This window comes from Aptenodytes patagonicus, chromosome 4 (genome assembly GCF_965638725.1).
Source record: "Aptenodytes patagonicus chromosome 4, bAptPat1.pri.cur, whole genome shotgun sequence".
NCBI lineage: Eukaryota > Metazoa > Chordata > Aves > Sphenisciformes > Spheniscidae > Aptenodytes > Aptenodytes patagonicus.
This window is the reverse complement of record NC_134952.1, coordinates 23,058,892-23,076,770: the sequence shown is the minus strand read 5'-3', so window position 1 is coordinate 23,076,770 and position 17,879 is coordinate 23,058,892. Positions and strand designations below refer to the sequence as shown.

Below are 17,879 nucleotides of genomic sequence, written 5' to 3'. Positions count from 1 at the left end.
GTATTCATTCAAAATGACAGATATTACTGTTGCTCTAGAAGCCTACACGCTGAACCCTGCCACCAGTGAGCATCCCAGGAAGGGGGAGAGTCGATCCTTCACATTTCAGAGGACACTGAGGGCAGGCGGAATTTTCAGTAAGAAGCTAGGGGATTCTCCTACAATTTGAACTACACTCAAGCAGTAATGATACATTTCAAATAATTTAATGATGCATTTGAAATAACTTACTGTTTGCAAGGCTAGAAAACCACAGAGAAATATCTGATGTTCTAGAAAGCACCTTCTAAAACAATTACCAATAGATCCATTTTATAAGACACTATGCAGACTTTCCTATGTTTAAAATGTGAGGTCTGAGAGTGCTGCCCACCTTTGGATTCAGATGTGTTTCAAGCCCCATGTTAGAATGAGACACAGGCATACAACACCCCCACTGGCACCTCTGGTCACTACAGGGTGGAAACATGTATGCAGGCCAGAAGGGAGGAAACAACAACTACAACCACTTACACAAGCCCTGAAGAATAGAAGTCCACATTAGGTTTACAAGTAGAGGGGTGGGTGGAGTTTTAGTTAGAATTTTTACAATTTTTTTTGAGGATACAAACTTTTGAAGATAAAAAGATATTCAGTGCTGATAATAGGTTGGACTACAAATATAACACTAAGTCTTCCTGGCACAAGTAGATCAAAAGTTTATAAATGTGAGTATTGCTAGAAATATGAGAAAATTCTAAGGGAAGAGTCATAGTATTTTCATGGTGAGTTTTTGACTTTTTAAAGTTTACTTCTATTCTTCAACTGCAAAGTGCTTTTATACCAATTTAATTTAGAGCTTCGTATCATACCAAATGCAAGGAAAATAGAGGAGCAAAACACAAACATGGAGAGCACAAATAATGCACATTAAAAGACCACACTGAAATAGTTTAGAATTGCTGCTCCTTTCACTAATGTGGAAATAGCAGAAAGCATAGAGGAGGATTAGAACTGCTATGTTAAGACTCTATGTCTACAATATACAATTTGAATCTCTTTTCCCCATAGATGCTCAGTAAGATCTTTCCCTTCCAGGAGTATTCAGAAGGAATCCCTTTGTTGAACTGCACAGGAATTCTAAAAGCTTTCCTACTGGTTCTGAATCATTCAGGAAGGATAAAGCCCATTTGCAGTAGTCTGCCCTGCAAAACATCTGCATCATTTGTATTGTATTTTCGTATTTCAATAATAGCTTGGTAATTTACACACATGTTAATTCCTTCAGAGAAATAACTAAATAAATGTGAGGAAAGGTAAAGTGTCTTTATCTAAGCTATGGTTTTAGATATAAGCACCAATTTTCTTTTGTCTTTTTTTTTTTTTTTTAAACTTATGGAAGTAGTGATTTCCCTTCATGTGTTTTCCACAGATGGACTTCTAAGTATATCAAAAGATGTCAAAGATAATACTTCATATCTTGTAAACAGTCTCTGTTGTTTCTTTCCAATATGACTGTTCTCAGATCACTTAAGAATACTTGCAAGTAGAAGTTAAGGTTTCACTAGTCCAGTAAAGTTTATTATTCTCATTACACTGACCAAACTCACAGGATCTTTCCACTGTCTTGACACTGAAGTTACATTTATTTCTTCATATTATTACCATGTCAGGTGACCAGCTGCCATTTCTGCTTACATAAGAAATGAGATATTATTTTTTGGAGAATGTAGATTGACTATTTACTAAGTATGCCAAAGTTGCTAGTGCAGTCTAAGTTGTACTTTTACTATTATTCGGGAAACAGCTCAGGGAACTAAGGACATAAGAAAAGAATTTCTCTTCACTCACATTTAACTCATTGGTACAATGCCCAGATGGATCCTAAGATCAAGTTTCACCTCCTATAAGTAGTACTGTTGGCAGAACGTTCTAGTGTGCCCACCTGTCTTTCCTGAGGAGCTTGTACTTTAGATGCATAAGTTGTCCCACCACAACTCAGTAATTTGAACAATGTCATATTTCTGAGGCCACACACAGAGCTACAGTTCCTCCTGCTTGTTTCCCAGGCTACGTACATTTCTGTACATATGGCATCCTTGAGGTGGACCCTCTTTCACTCTTTTATTATTCTGGAGGTCTCTTTTGTACCCGCCACCTTACACCTTTTGCTGTCCACCCCTGCCCAGCACTTCCTTACTTGACTGTGGGTTGTAATTTCCCTCCATGGCCATTCCTCATTTCACATTCTCCTCACCAGGATGCCCAGCCTGGTGGCAAAGATGATGTTACCAGCTTTGTCAGGTGGATCCTGTCTCTCCCCAGATGTCCTCAATCCTCCAAAAGGGGGTCCATTGGTCTAAAAGCAAAATCCCTGTCCTACAGGACCTACCTGTTCCTTCTCAAACCTTTCACTGTCAGGACTGAGGAGGCACCATGAAGTCCCATGTGCCCTTTACCCTGTCTCCTTAGAGCTGTGTAGCTGTGACCCTTGATACAGTCAACATCCTTACAGTGCCACTGGTGCCCACGTAGATAAGGAGCAGTAGATAATAGTCCAATGAGTGAATAAACGCAGGAGTCTCTGCAAGGCATCCTGCATCTGAGAACCTGGCACACTGCAAACCTCCTTAAACAGCAGGTCAGGTCAGCAGATGGGGCCTCCACCCCCCTTAGAAGAGAGTCTCTCACTCTGATGCTTCCTCAGGCAGAGTTTCCACCCTACTGTCTGCTACGAGGACACTGACCCTATTCTGCAGTTGCAAATCTGCAGGTGAAAGAGATGTTTGCTCTGTGTTGTAAGACATCACAAGCTTACAGTCTTCCCTATCTTGGGAGACTCTCCAGTGAGCACACTCTCCAGTTGTTCCTCTTTCTGTGCAGTCAGGGGGTTCAGGCTTCATGGGTGGCATATGAGTATACGTATGGATAAATGTATGGGTATATATACTATGCTAGTATGCTAAATATTATTTAGTGAAAATAAATATATAAGCTTGGAATAGAATAAATCTATTTTCAATTAAAATAGCTGGGTATGTAAGGAATATCCATATACTAGTTCTTGATGAGAAACTATTTTGTTTTAAATTAACATCTAGTGTAAATCATACAGCTTATCTTTGAACAGATATGGTAAAATATATTGTGGAATCACACAGACAAGCAAAAGTAATTTGTACATTATCTTTCATATTATATATTTAAGTATACTCATAAGCATACTTATATATACTAGTAAGTACATACATAACACATACATTTCAGGAAAAGAAATGGAACAAATTTTACATAGTCTAAATAGGTGCAAGACCATCAATTTCTATGGAGTTTTGTGAAGTTCCATTTTAAGAAGTTGCCTATTACTGACTACTGATGATATCCAATGGATATATTAAAACGGCTCCTAAACTTACACTTAAGGATTTATCTTGACTAGAGTTCAAGATTGTCACATCATAACTAATCTTATTGACCTCACAAAAACTAACTTTATAAATCCTTGTATATATCAGTACTTAAGCTGTGAACTGTTTGATGGACCAAAACTTCACGCAATGAGATTGTGTATTCTGTAACTATATGTCAATTACTATTGTCAATTTGGGAGACAGTCCTGAAGGGCAAAGGGGTCCAGGAAGGCTGGATGATCTTCAAGAAGGAAGTCTTAAAGGCGCAGGAGCAGGCTGTCCCTGTACGCCGTAAGAAGAACGGGCGGGGAAGACGACCGGCCTGGCTGAACGGGGAGCTCTTGCTGGGACTCAGGAAAAAAAGGAGAGTTTACCACTTGTGGAAGAAGGGGCAGGTGACTCAAGAAGAGTACAGGGATCTCGTTAGGTCGTGCAGAGAAGAAATGAGAAAGGCAAAAGCCCAGCTAGAACGCAATCTGGCTGCTGTTGTTAGAGACAACAAAAAAAGTTTTTACAAATATATTAATGACAAGAAGAGAGCCAAGGAGAATCTCCATGCTTTATTGGATGCAGGGGGGAACACGGTCACCGAGGATGAGGAAAAAGCTGAGGTACTCAATGCCTTCTTTGCCTCAGTCTTTAACAGGCAGACCAGTTATCCTCAGGGTACTCGGCCCCCCGAGCTGGAAGACAGGGACGGCGAGCAGGATGAACCCCCCATAATCCAAGAGGAAGCAGTCAATGACCTGCTACGCCACCTGGATGCTCACAAGTCTATGGGGCCAGATGGGATCCACCCAAGAGTGCTGAGGGAGCTGGCAGAGGAGCTCGCCAAGCCGCTCTCCATCATTTATCAGCAGTCCTGGTTAATGGGGGAGGTCCTGGACGACTAGAGGCTTGCTAATGTGATGCCCATCTACAAGAAGGGCCGGAAGGAGGATCCGGGGAACTACAGGCCTGTCAGCCTGGCCTCGGTGCCGGGGAAGATTATGGAGCGGTTCATCTTGAGGGCGCTCACAAGGCATGAGCGGGACAACCAGGGGATCAGGCCTAGCCAGCACGGATTCATGAGAGGCAGGTCCTGCTTGACCAACCTGATCTCCTTCTATGACCAGGTGACCCGCCTAGTGGATGAGGGAAAGGCTGTGGATGTGGTCTACCTGGACTTCAGCAAAGCCTTTGACACCGTCTCCCACAGCATTCTCCTAGAGAAGCTGGTGGCTCACGGCTTAGACAGGTGTGCTCTGCGCTGGGTCAAAAACTGGCTGGACAGCCGGGCCCAGAGAGTTGTGGTGAATGGGGTTCAATCCAGTTGGCGGCTGGTCACGAGCGGTGTTCCCCAGGGCTCAGTACTGGGGCCAGTCTTGTTCAATATCTTTATCGATGATCTGGATGAGGGGGTTGAGTGCACCCTCAGTAAGTTTGCAGATGACACCAAGTTGGGCGGGAGTGTTGATCTGCTCGAGGGTAGGAAGGCTCTGCAGAGGGACCTGGACAGGCTGGATCGATGGGCCGAGGCCAATTGCATGAGGTTCAACAAGGCCAAGTGCCGGGTCCTGCACTTCGGCCACAACAACCCCATGCAGCGCTACAGGCTTGGGGAAGAGTGGCTGGAAAGCTGCCTGGCAGAAAAGAACCTGGGGGTGCTGGTCGACAGCCGGCTGAACATGAGCCGGCAGTGTGCCCAGGCGGCCAAGAAGGCCAATGGCATCCTGGCCTGTATCAGAACTAGTGTGGCCAGCAGGAGTAGGGAAGTGATCGTGCCCCTGTACTCGGCCCTGGTGAGGCCGCACCTCGAATACTGTGTTCAGTTTTGGGCCCCTCACTACATGAAGGACGTTGAGGTGCTGGAGCGTGTCCAGAGAAGGGCAACAAAGTTGGTGAGGGGTCTGGAGAACAAGTCTTATGAGGAGGGGCTGAGGGAACTGGGGTTGTTCAGCCTGGAGAAAAGGAGGCTCAGGGGAGACCTTATCGCACTCTACAAGTACCTGAAAGGAGGTTGCAGCGAGGTGGATGTCGGTCTCTTCTCCCAAGTAACTAGCGATAGGACGAGAGAAATGGCCTCAAGTTGCGGCAGGGGAGGTTTAGATTGGACGTGAGGAGAAATGTCTTTACTGAAAGAGTGGTTAAACATTGGAAGAGGCTGCCCAGGGAAGTGGTTGAGTCCCCATCCCTGGAGGTATTTAAAAGACATGTAGATGCGGCACTTAGGGACATGGTTTAGTGGGCATGGTGGTGTTGGGTTGACGGTTGGACTTGATGATCTTAGAGGTCTCTTCCAACCTTAATGATTCTATGATTCTATGATTCTACTACTAAGTTCTGGACCAATGATGCAAACTTTGTGAATCTCCCAGAATTTGGATTTACTTACACCCTGTCCCATAGGCTATTCCTGAATACCATAGTATCTCTCAAGGAAGGAATTAGCTGCTAGAGATACTGTGACAAGTTGAGAAAACATGCAAATTAAGTAAGCAATTACCGTAATTTCCCACAGACTGCTATGTTTGCCTGTTATCAAACCTTCCAGAGGAAACATTAAAATCTACATCAGAAAGGCCCTTTCGACCTGATAGCCATATGATAACCTGATAACTCTCAGACTCCCAAGGAACCACAGGCCACAGTTTAGCAACCACTTTTTAAAAGATGCTAAGGACCTTTGGGTACAGATTGCCTGTGAAGTAGTAAAGGTAATGCCCTGTAACTCAGAGCTAAGCTCAATGGAACCTACCCTTAAAATATGAAGACCCTGCCCCTTATTCAGGTTTCCTCTTGGAAAAAACACACCTGCAGCTCTGGCCATGGATAACTGGAGAATATGACACTTAGAGATACCCAGACACCCCACAGAATTCAAGGGTAGGAGGCAAAGCTTATAGTTTGTGGTTACCACACACCTACATGTTGGTCCTATTTACAAAATATTCTAAAGACCACTTTGGGATAATCTCTTTGAAAATTCTCATTAGAGATTTCATCTGAAGAGACAAATATCACCACCCCCTCCCTGGGGTTCTGCTTAAAGGTTTTTAAAGTTTTATTCAATGACTGTGATGAATCAATTCCACCTACTTTTCCAGATATAATCACCTGCCTGGAGTCACTTTGTGACAAAGACATGCTGCACCATAAACACTTTGCATCATTACAATTATTACAAGAACTGAGTGATGCAACTTAAAATGGGAATTAAAAGAAATTATCAAGTATTTAAAACTTTCTGTTCCCTTTCCCATTGATTTTTTGGAAATCAGTCCCAACTAGACCACAAGCACAAAACACCTGGCTATCACATCTGCAGTTACCACAAGAATGGTAGTAATGTTATTTAAAATAAGTTTTGGAAAGGACTATCAAAGATTTAGGACCATCCTGTTCCTCTTCCCATATTCTTTTAGGACATATGTCTTACCTAGATGGCATATAGAGAACACCTGTGACAGATGCAAAGTTGGGCTTTTTTATAACGAAGGCTAAAAATCCCTAAGAATATCATTATTTATCATCTAAACCAAAAGAAATTTGCTGTACCTTTACAAAGTTACTAATAGTGAGTTTTTAAAAAGATCTGGGTGTTCATCTTGCTTTTTTTCTTAAGTGCTGTACTGAGTCAGAATTATCTGACACAAAACTAACACACACAGTATTCAATTCAGTAGAGCCAATTCAGCCCATTCAACAGAATATCAATGAGTATGATATAGTGCTGACAAAATCCTTTCTGAAAGAATGATGTGCATATTAATTGTTATTCTGCAACATTTATTACACTTCTACTTCCAGTGCAAACATCAGAATTCTGATCTCTATATTGCATTACTTCTGAGAACCAGATCTTCTCAGGCAAATGTATTGCAAATTTTGAATGTATCACGCTTCGTGGAAAAACATAATGGCCTGTGGTTTTCTGATAAAAAGAAATAGACCTTGATCATAATATATGTTTGTTACCTGCATAGTTAAGGAATACTGTATTCGATTAATTTAATGAATTTTAAGAACAGAAAAAATTGGGTATCCACACTGTGGTTTACTGTCTCCTTTCTGACATGTCATCCTTTCTGATATGTAAAACACCATATACTTTAGACAGTATAGTCTGGATAAACATAGCAATAGTCATAACAATTATCAGTCATAAAAGATGCTGAGGTTTTATATAATTTGAAAATTGAGGCTACACTAATTATGGCACTTATTTTTTACATGCAGAAAACTATGACATCTTAGAGATAAAGTTGATGAAAACACAAAAGTATGGGATTGTTATAAAATGCCTTTGAAAAAAAAACTGTATATGTGTATGCATGTTACTGTTTATGTAACTCATAGTAGTCCTTTAATTGTTACTAACAAGAACATTTAAGTTAAATGAGATTTAATCCCTATCAAGAAAGTTACGAGCACTAGAAAGTTGATACATAATAAATGCTATTTATGCATCAGTTAGTATGAATGCAAAAAACCCCTCCATAAACAAGAACTTTCTTCATGTATTTGAATCTTCATTTAGATCCTAATCTGTAAAACATTTGAGGTTTCAAAGAAAACTGCATATTAATGAGACAAACAAGAGGGAAGGAGGATGAATACCAGGATTAATATTTCCAAAAAGTTACTGGTAAAAGAGTCCCATACATTTATTGCAATGACAAAAATAAGGATATAAGCTGCACTTTAATAAGGAGAAACAGACTACATCCTTAATTTTGTGTTTCCATTGATAAAATTACATCAGTAATATTTCACAGAAAAATGGACATGAGAAATTTACAAGCGCTGACAAAACAAGACACATACCGATGAGGGGAGAGGAGAGGGTTATGTTTAGATTTATTGATTTTCAGTGCACAACTTTAATACAGCTCCATCTGCCAGCACTGTGAATCAACATGGTAGAGCTGCTTTTACCCAAATAAGCCCACTAGCTGTTCAATTTGTCCTTCCCAGCAAAACAGCAACCCTAAGCCTCTACGAGTCCCTTAGCAGGGATAGTCTGTACTAGATTTGCATTTAGTAAGAATGCAATAGGTCTGATAATTTTCTCCCTCTGAAAACTGATATCATATTTTCTGATAACAGTGTATGGAATTATTCCTAATTATATCTGATCATGGAGATGATCAGATCACAGAGAAAAGATACACCTTTGCATTATACCCCAAAGGTAAATCACCACTTCTTCCTTGTTTCAAATGTATTTTGTAAACCAGATATTTTCTTTTCCCCTCACCGGCAGAACAAAAATCACTGCAATGCCAAAGACATATACTTTTTGCAGTCTGTACTAATTGAGCCCTACTAACTTATTCTATGATACAGTGTTTATCTTAGCCTGTATTAATTAACTCTTCCCTATCCAAGCTAGAAGGTAAAACCATATTATATTTTCAATTCATGAAGAACCCTAATTTCAGAGCTTGGCATTAGGGGCAGACTGTGGATAGACTCGGTGAAAAACAATATATCCATATAGCTGCATGAGGCTTAATCGTGACACTTTTTCGCCATTATGAGAGAGATTTTTCTTTAATTTCCTAAAATTTCTAGTTTTGCATTGTATTTCCTGATACTTCACATTGTTTATGGATTATATTCTTTCATGGTTTCTGTATAGCAATTGCTATCAACTTTGTAAATACTGTTGGTTTAAATCCTGGTGCATTTGGACTATAATGGTGGGGTGGAAGAGTGAATCCTCTTTACATTTCATTGAGAGCTAGGGTTGTAACCATCAACCCTTTCTCAGCCAGTTACCTCACAATTGATTCTGGATACAAAGTGGATACACTGCAGTGTAACAAGGAAGAGTTGGCAATTTTCTTTCTTAATTACTTAGCATTTGGATAAAAATAGTAAGATTCTATCAGGCCTTCCTGCTGTCACAACACCTACATCTCAAAAGAATCAGGATTTTGAAAACATTTTAAACAACCGTAAAATGCAATCCAAGAAGCAACTTAATATGTTGCGAAGCATAAAAAATTAGCCCAAACTGAGTACCAAGCTAAAGCAAGCTATATTGTTTTAAATATTTCTACTAATTCATTAAGCATTAGCTTGGGCATTACCCAAAAGCCTGGAAGATCAGGAACTAAGGTTCTTATTTTTCCCTAACTCTCAAATCAGATGATTTCCTACTTTAATGATATGTGATAACTTGGGCTATTCACTAGGATTTAAGTTGGCCAAAGAGCCAACTCTGGAGATCACCTAGTCCAACCCTCCTGCTCGAAGTCGGGTCATCTAGAGCATTTTGCCCAGGGCTGTAATCAGTCGAGTTTTCAATATCTTCAAGAACGGAGACTCCACAGCCTCTCTGAGCAACCTGTTCACTGTGCTGCCACTCTCATAGTAAAGAAGATTTTTCTTATGTTTGAATGGAACTTCTGTATTTCAGTTTGTGCCAAAGCATAAAAAACACTGGTGATGAGTGAAACCTAAGTAATGTTATAATTCCTGATAGCTTCAGAAAGTCAGTCAATGTCAAGCTGCTTGTAAGATTAACGCAGCGACTCTGAGATATGTATAGGGTAGATCTGAAAAATAGGCAGAAGAGATATATTAAAAAATCACATAAATTCAAAGTGTTTCTTTAGCACTTGAAATTTGACAAAACATGTCATTATCCTTTTCTTTCTATTCATTCTTAATTGCTGGAAGCTTGTTGGAAGACAAACAAAATATTAATGAACAATTGCTATTCTGCATGAATAGTTTCAACCCACACAACTCCTTCCCCCATTCAAATCACATACTTCTACTGTTCTAATTTTCTATCATCGTGGTTAATATAAAATTGGCAGAAAATTAAATTAAACAGGCATTATTTTTCAATGAGAAGACTGAAACACCTGAGACAAGTATTACAACAGGAGGGGAAAAGAGGAGAAACACACTAATAAGAATAACCAACTTTTTATTTTAAATTTAGCAAAAAGTAGTAACAATTGCAATTTTAAACAGGAGTTGAATAAAATCAAAAATATTCTGATATTACAGCTCTGTAGCAGGCATCACCTGTGATGAACTGCGATTAGCTCAGCTATCAGATAAGAATTCTACACATTGGAGATGGAGAAAGACTATCCATCATTATTGCCATTTATTTTGGTAGCATTTTTATAAGTTTTAGTTGCAGTAGTGAGCTCGTGGTCATGAACCAGAAGTGTAATTTGTTTGTTCTGTATGAATATGAAATACAAATCTACTAATATATATATTTGCTTAAACCCAAGGCTACATGTTAAGTTTTGATATTCAGGGATAATATTTCATAATGTATCTTACATTATGGGCCTCTTTACTGTAACATTCAAACATACATTTTTCCTTTTATGTTCAGTGCTTTTCTCAAATATCCTCTCTTGTCTGTTATCCAAATTTGCCTTTCTGAATCACAACAATGACTTCTGAGCAGCCCAAATTCCTTTTCATTCACCTGGCTATGTTCATTAAGTAGCTTCCTAATAACTCTCATCTCTGTTACAAGTAAACAAATAAAAGGCATGCCTATTATTTCCATGAATATCATCAGAGAAGACACCAATAATATGAAGAACATCCCTTTCTCAAAGATACAATACTCTTTTGTGATAGAATCCTCATATCAAAATATAACACACAAGTTCATTTAGAAAAATTAAACAAGATCTACAAAGCTTTTAAATGAAGCCAATATTCTTAGCATTTCACAAGAGCTCTTCTTGGTAGCTATTGAAAGATAAGCATAAAGAAACCAAGAATAAATGAGAATCTGTAGCGAGATGGTAAAAATAATTCTATTATATTCTTTTGCCTGCTCATAAAAATATACTTTTGTTATCACTTCAGTATCCCATTGTTTGAGAATTATAAGAACCAAGCATCTACAACCCTGAAGTGCTCTCTTATTTTTCTACTACAAGAAAGAAATGGATGCAGTAGCACTTTGTCTTCCCAAGAACAATTATAAAGTGAAATAAGATTTTAATCATATTTCTTTCTATTTCCTTAAAAAAAAATATTGTCCTAAATATTTCGTGTAGATTAAACACAACTTCAGTGAATCTAGTATTTTTTTTCCTGAACTCATTGCATTAGATTCCAGTATTCTACTCCAACCCTTTCTAATAATTTTCATTAAAATCTTCTGAATACTTTTTTGTTTGACCAAAATCTATTACTAAGGCACTGGAACAGTATTCATTTAGCTAAGTGTCATTCCAGTATCTTATACCACTCACTGCTTACACCTTCACAATGGCTAACGTTCTTCACTTTCAAATTTTTCTGTGATCAGATCTTTCTCTTTTCTTGAAATATTTGGAGAGTCTGTTTTTCCTGGAGGGGTTTGTTTGGATTTCTTTTCCTTCTGTTTTTCAGCAGAGAATTTGCTGCCCAAAACTAGCCCAGGGATATTAGTTCACAGAGGCTGGTGTCTGTTAGCTCCTGCCTTTCAGTATAAGTATGAGAAATTTTTATCTTTGTCTATTTGCAACACTGTTTCATTAAAGTTTCTCATTGGCTCAAATATTATTCTCTGAAAACAAACATAACCTTCATTTCCATCCTACCAGCTCAATCACCCAGATATTTGGGTTGAAATCCTCAGCAGCTTCTCTTGAATCTGGAACATTATTAAAATAATTTAATGTGTTGAAATAAAAAAGAATATAATCCTTTACCCTAGTTATCAGGCACTAAAAAGCCCTAAAATGGGAGGTATACATTCATAAGCCTACTTCCAAAGTCATTTACACAAAGCTGCCCTTAGAGAAAGGATGAACCGGGAAGACTGTCCACACGTATTTTTCATAGGCTATAGAATGATGATCCTTTAGTTATCTGTAGTCCAAGTGGGTCAAAATGTGATGTGATAAAAAAAAAATTAATCCAATTAAGCAATACTTATATATGTACATATATCACTTGAGGTTCTGGCACACCATTTTATTTCATATAAAAAGAAAAAGATTTTAGAACTACAGAATAGTCCACAATAGACATAAATTGTCATATTCTATACAGTATTTTGGATGAATCTACATTAATATTTTAGTTCACATAAGGTATGAGCTACAGAAATTAATCTCGTCATCCCCAATTATTGTACTTTGCTATCCTTGGAGGAACTATCTTGAAGCAAATATGTTGGACTCTTTTTGGATCCAATTCAAATGAAGGATATGATCCAAAAGCATGCCTAGACAGCTTGAACTAACGGGAGCTCAGTTCACAGGATCAGACTAGAGGTAGTCCACAATAAAACTCCACAAAATGGATATAGTATGAAAATCAGCCTCAGCACCCACTGTTTCACTATACAGATCAATTCTTCTTGTGCCATTCTATTTGCTAATGTAGACATAGCTATTTATAAAAATTGCTTTCTCTACGTTTTTTTTCCCTGCACAAAGAGAGGCTTGTGTCTGCAAAGGGATCTTTGCCAGAATGCCACTGAAATCACAGACCCAAATAGCTAAAGCATATATGAACCTTTCAAAACATCAAGCTTTAGTATTAACAAAGCACTGATGCACAAGAAGTGGTCTTCTTATAAGTAGTGAAAAATATTCCTGCTGCTAAGATTAGATGAAACATTTTGAATATATTGTTAACAGACCACAGTGTTCTGTATAGAACTCATTAGATAAACAGGGAAAAAATAGCCATCAATAAAGATTTGAATTATTAATACATACATTGCATCAAAGTGGAACTCTTTGGGTCTTAAGTCTCACCTCTTGATTGACTTTATCTGCTGTCATTGTTAAAAAGTTTAATTATTAATACTGTTGAGAAAATTTTCTTTTTAGTAGCTGTTCACAAGAAAAGACTCCAGCCCAATATGAACAGGGAGAGTCACAGCAACAAATTTTAGGAAAATTCAGCAATAACTCTTGGAAGAATAGGATCAAATTCTAAATGTACATTTACATTTACATCTAAAAGTCTAATAGGGCAGATATGCAAACACAGATATTCATACATTTTGTGAGCGATTAGGAATAAGGATTTTTGTACTGGTCACCAAAACTGTATCGATGATGACTTATTTTCCAAAATCTGCAGTTGAAGTGTTTTCCAAAATTAGGTAATAAACTTAATATTTTTCATTATTTTTATGCAACATGTAGTCCTCAATGTTTGTTTACTGTTCATTCATCTAAGCTGTCCAAATTATTCTCTAAACTTAAATGTCTTAAATTTAAAGGCATAGTGATTTTTAAAGAGTTGACATATTTTTTATAAATTGGACAATAAAACCTTGGGCATAAAATCTCAGCTAGTCAACTACACTTCTCTACAAGAAGTGGAAGGACGGAACTATAGAAATATTTCCCATCTAGGAAGTTATTTAATAGAATAGAAATATTCTTCACTAAATATTGAGGAATTTAAATTAGCTACACAACTTTTAGATCACTCAAGTTAGATGAAACAAATGCTGTTCTTGGTGAACACTGTAGCTATGCAAGTTATAATAATAAACATGCTACAGGCTCAAAATACAAGTCCTTGAAATGGAAAATGGTTAATTTTATTCAGAAATTAGATATTTGAAAAGGCACTGTAGATTGGATGGGAAAAAAAGAGACATGAATGAACATAATACAATTTGTTCCATTGTTTCATTTTAATCAGGGTTACATACACTTTCATTGTGACAAATAGATTGTTGGAAGAAATATATTTAAAAGAGGTAATTGAAGAAGAAACTAATAAAAAGGTAGATACAGACAAAATAACAGATGAGGTCCATGTCCAGTACTATACTCCAAGGCTAATTATCTATACAGCCACCTTGTATAATTAAAACTCATGCTAAAGTTGTGGGGGTTTTTGTTCATTTTCTTGGTTTTTTTTCCCATTTATCATAGAATCATAGAATCATTGAGGTTGGAAAAGACCCGTAAGATCATCGAGTCCAACCGTCAACCCAACACCACCATGCCCACTAAACCATGTCCCTAAGCGCCTCATCTACTCGTCTTTTAAATACTTCCAGGGATGGGGACTCAACCACTTCCCTGGGCAGCCTGTTCCAATGTTTAACCACTCTTTCAGTAAAGACATTTTTCCTCATGTCCAATCTAAACCTCCCCTGGCACAACTTGAGGCCATTTCCTCTCGTCCTATCGCTAGTTACTTGGGAGAAGAGACCAACACCCACCTCGCTACAGCCTCCTTTCAGGTAGTTGTAGAGAGCGATGAGGTCTCCCCTCAGCCTCCTTTTCTCCAGGCTGAACAACCCCAGTTCCCTCAGCCCCTCCTCATAAGACTTGTGCTCCAGACCCCTCACCAGCCTCGTTGCCCTTCTCTGGACACGCTCCAGCACCTCAACGTCCTTCTTGTAGTGAGGGGCCCAAAACTGAACACAGTATTCGAGGTGCGGCCTCACCAGGGCCCAGTACAGGGGCACGATCACTTCCCTACTCCTGCTGGCCACACTAGTTCTGATACAGGCCAGGATGCCATTGGCCTTCTTGGCCACCTGGGCACACTGCCGGCTCATGTTCAGCTGGCTGTCGACCAGCACCCCCAGGTCCTTTTCCGACAGGCAGCTTTCCAGCCACTCTTCCCCAAGCCTGTAGCGCTGCATGGGGTTGTTGTGGCCGAAGTGCAGGACCCGGCACTTGGCCTTGTTGAATCTCATACAGTTGGCCTGGGCCCATCGATCCAGCCTGTCCAGGTCCCTCTGCAGAGCCTTCCTACCCTCGAGCAGATCAACACTCCCGCCCAACTTGGTGTCGTCTGCAAACTTACTGAGGGTGCACTCGATTCCCTCATCCAGATCATCGATAAAGATATTGAACAAGACTGGCCCCAGTACTGAGCCCTGGGGAACACCGCTCGTGACCGGCCGCCAACTGGATTGAACTCCATTCACCACAACTCTCTGGGCCCGGCCGTCCAGCCAGTTTTTTACCCAGCGCAGAGCACACCTGTCTAAGCCGTGAGCCGCCAGCTTCTCTAGGAGAATGCTGTGGGAGACGGTGTCAAAGGCCTTGCTGAAGTCCAGGTAGACCACATCCACAGCCTTTCCCTCATCCACTAGGTGGGTCACCTGGTCATAGAAGGAGATCAGGTTGGTCAAGCAGGACCTGCCTCTCATGAACCCGTGCTGGCTGGGCCTGATCCCCTGGTTGTCCCCCACATGCCTTGTGAGCGCCCTCAAGATGAACCGCTCCATAATCTTCCCCAGCACCGAGGCCAGGCTGACAGGCCTGTAGTTCCCCGGATCCTCCTTCTGGCCCTTCTTGTAGATGGGCATCACATTGGCAAGCCTAAATTTCATACTGAAATTTTCATACTGAAAAACCTTTAAAACTATATCACTGCTGTAAAATTAGAAGATACTTTTCTTCCATTGTAGGAAAATGTTTGAAGTGCAGCAGTCCACAGAACAATATAGAATTTGATGGGTATTTTAAAACACTAATTGAAAGAAGACATTTAGCTGATAGCAAACTAATTGTTTCAAAAATATCCCAAACATACAAACAAAAATATTTTTTTTAAAAATTAGTTACATAAATTAGAAACCTACTTATATGTAGATATTGGTGCTTATTTCCTATTATGGCCATCTGCAACACCATGCTTGTTCCTTTAGGTTAAAAGTTACTTTGTAGTTGTCAGTGATGTAATTTGAAGCAAATTGCTTAAGTGTAAGAACTGTTGAAATGTGAAACTATTACTTTACACTTGACTCAAAATGTCAGTAATTATTTGAGAATGTAGTTAAGACAGTAAAGGTGCTTTAAATGTACAGCCTCATAAGAAGTACTGGAATATTTATCTGTGGAATTGATTACAACCATCAACTTGTTGTACAATTATCACTGAATGAGAAAACAGTGTAATGTCACAGAAAAACATGTTTGTGGTTTGATTTTTTTTTTTCCCTTCAAAAGTCTAGTGGTGAAATTCTATGAAAACAAATTTTAACTTGTGTTTTCTAATAAAAAATAATCCTGGCATGTGTTTGTCAATATATGCTCCAGCCAGTTAATAGTAAAAGCATGACTATTGAAGGAGGCAGTGAGATGATTGCCTGGAAAACAACAGTGGGGACTCTGCTAACTTCTTGGATATGCCTACTTTTATTATCCCAGGACTTTATTTTCACATGTGCAGTTTCATTTTCATTTTTGCATTCCAAATCAAAATCACTTTTATCTTTCACCTCAGATTTGGACCTGAAAATGAAAGACATCTGTTAATCACTTAAAAGGTATTTCATCGTACTCTTAACAAAATCATTGAAGTTATGTATCTGAAGAAAAAAAAAAAATCTTATGCATAAAATACTGTAAAATATAAAAAGAAAGGCATGACATAATAAAAGTAGTTAAACTCAACTAAAATGTTCATAGTTAAAACTTTATAGAACTTTTCATAAGTAGAACCTCACTATAGATAGGTTTTAATAGTTGTACTGGTTTTTGCTGGGGTAGAGTTAATTTTTTTCATAGTAGCTAGTATGGGGCTATGTTTTAGATTTGTGCTGGAAACAGTGTTGATAATACAGGGATGTTTTCGTTACTGCTGAGCAGTGCTTACACAGAGTCAAGGCCTTTTCTGCCTCTCACACCACCCCACCACCGAGTTGGCTGGGGGGTGCACAAGAATTTGGGAGGGGACACAGCTGGGACAGCTGACCCCAGCTGACTAAAGGGATATTCCACACCATATGACATCATGTTTAGCATATAAAGCTGGGGGAACAAGGAGGAAGGGGGGGGGACGTTCGGAGTTACAGGGTTTGTCTTCCCAAGTAACTGTTATGTGTGATGGAGCCCTGTTTTCCTGGAGATGGCTGAACACCTGCCTGCCGATGGGAAGTAGTGAATGAATTCCTTGTTTTGCTTTGCTTGTGTGCACGGCTTTTGCTTTACCGGTTAAACTGTCTTTATCTCAACCCATGGGTTTTCTCTTTTACCTTTCCGATTCTCTCCCCCATCCCACTGTGGGGGAGTGAGCAAGTGGCTGTGTGGTACTTAGTTGATGGCTGGGGTTAAACCACGACAATAGTCAAGCTAGTTGATGTATTCTGGAACTGGTTAGCATAAAAAAGAACACCTCCTCAGTTAAAAACATGGTTACACATGCAACATCGCATCACCATTTTAACAAAGTTGAAGTGTAAAACTTAATAAATGGCTGGCATTGATTGCACGTCACATAATTACAACAGACAACAAAGGATTTATGAGACTTTTGTTATGTGGTTGATGAAGAATGAGTTCAAATTACAGTTCACTAAACCCTACATTTTTGGTAGTCACTGTGTAGTCATCCCTGTCAATCACATGTTTACAGATATTTTTTGATCATAAGAACATTATCAACATTATCCATGAATACACTGTTTGAGACTCAAGAAGGTTCTATAAAGAGTTCACAAACTGGAGTTCATGTTCTTTTATTCCACAGCTATAGACCAGATGGGTAACTTTCAAGGTCACAAGGAGAAAATAGACTGATGGATTTCCTGGA

The 17,879-nt window shown here is 39.1% G+C and overlaps 1 protein-coding gene across 1 annotated transcript in view; it reads right to left on the bottom strand.

Annotated features, from left to right (window-relative positions):
• PCDH7 (protocadherin 7) overlaps positions 1-17,879 on the bottom strand; it is a 293,816-nt gene that overhangs the window by 152,617 nt on the left and 123,320 nt on the right. The gene's annotated exons all lie outside the window — the stretch shown is intronic.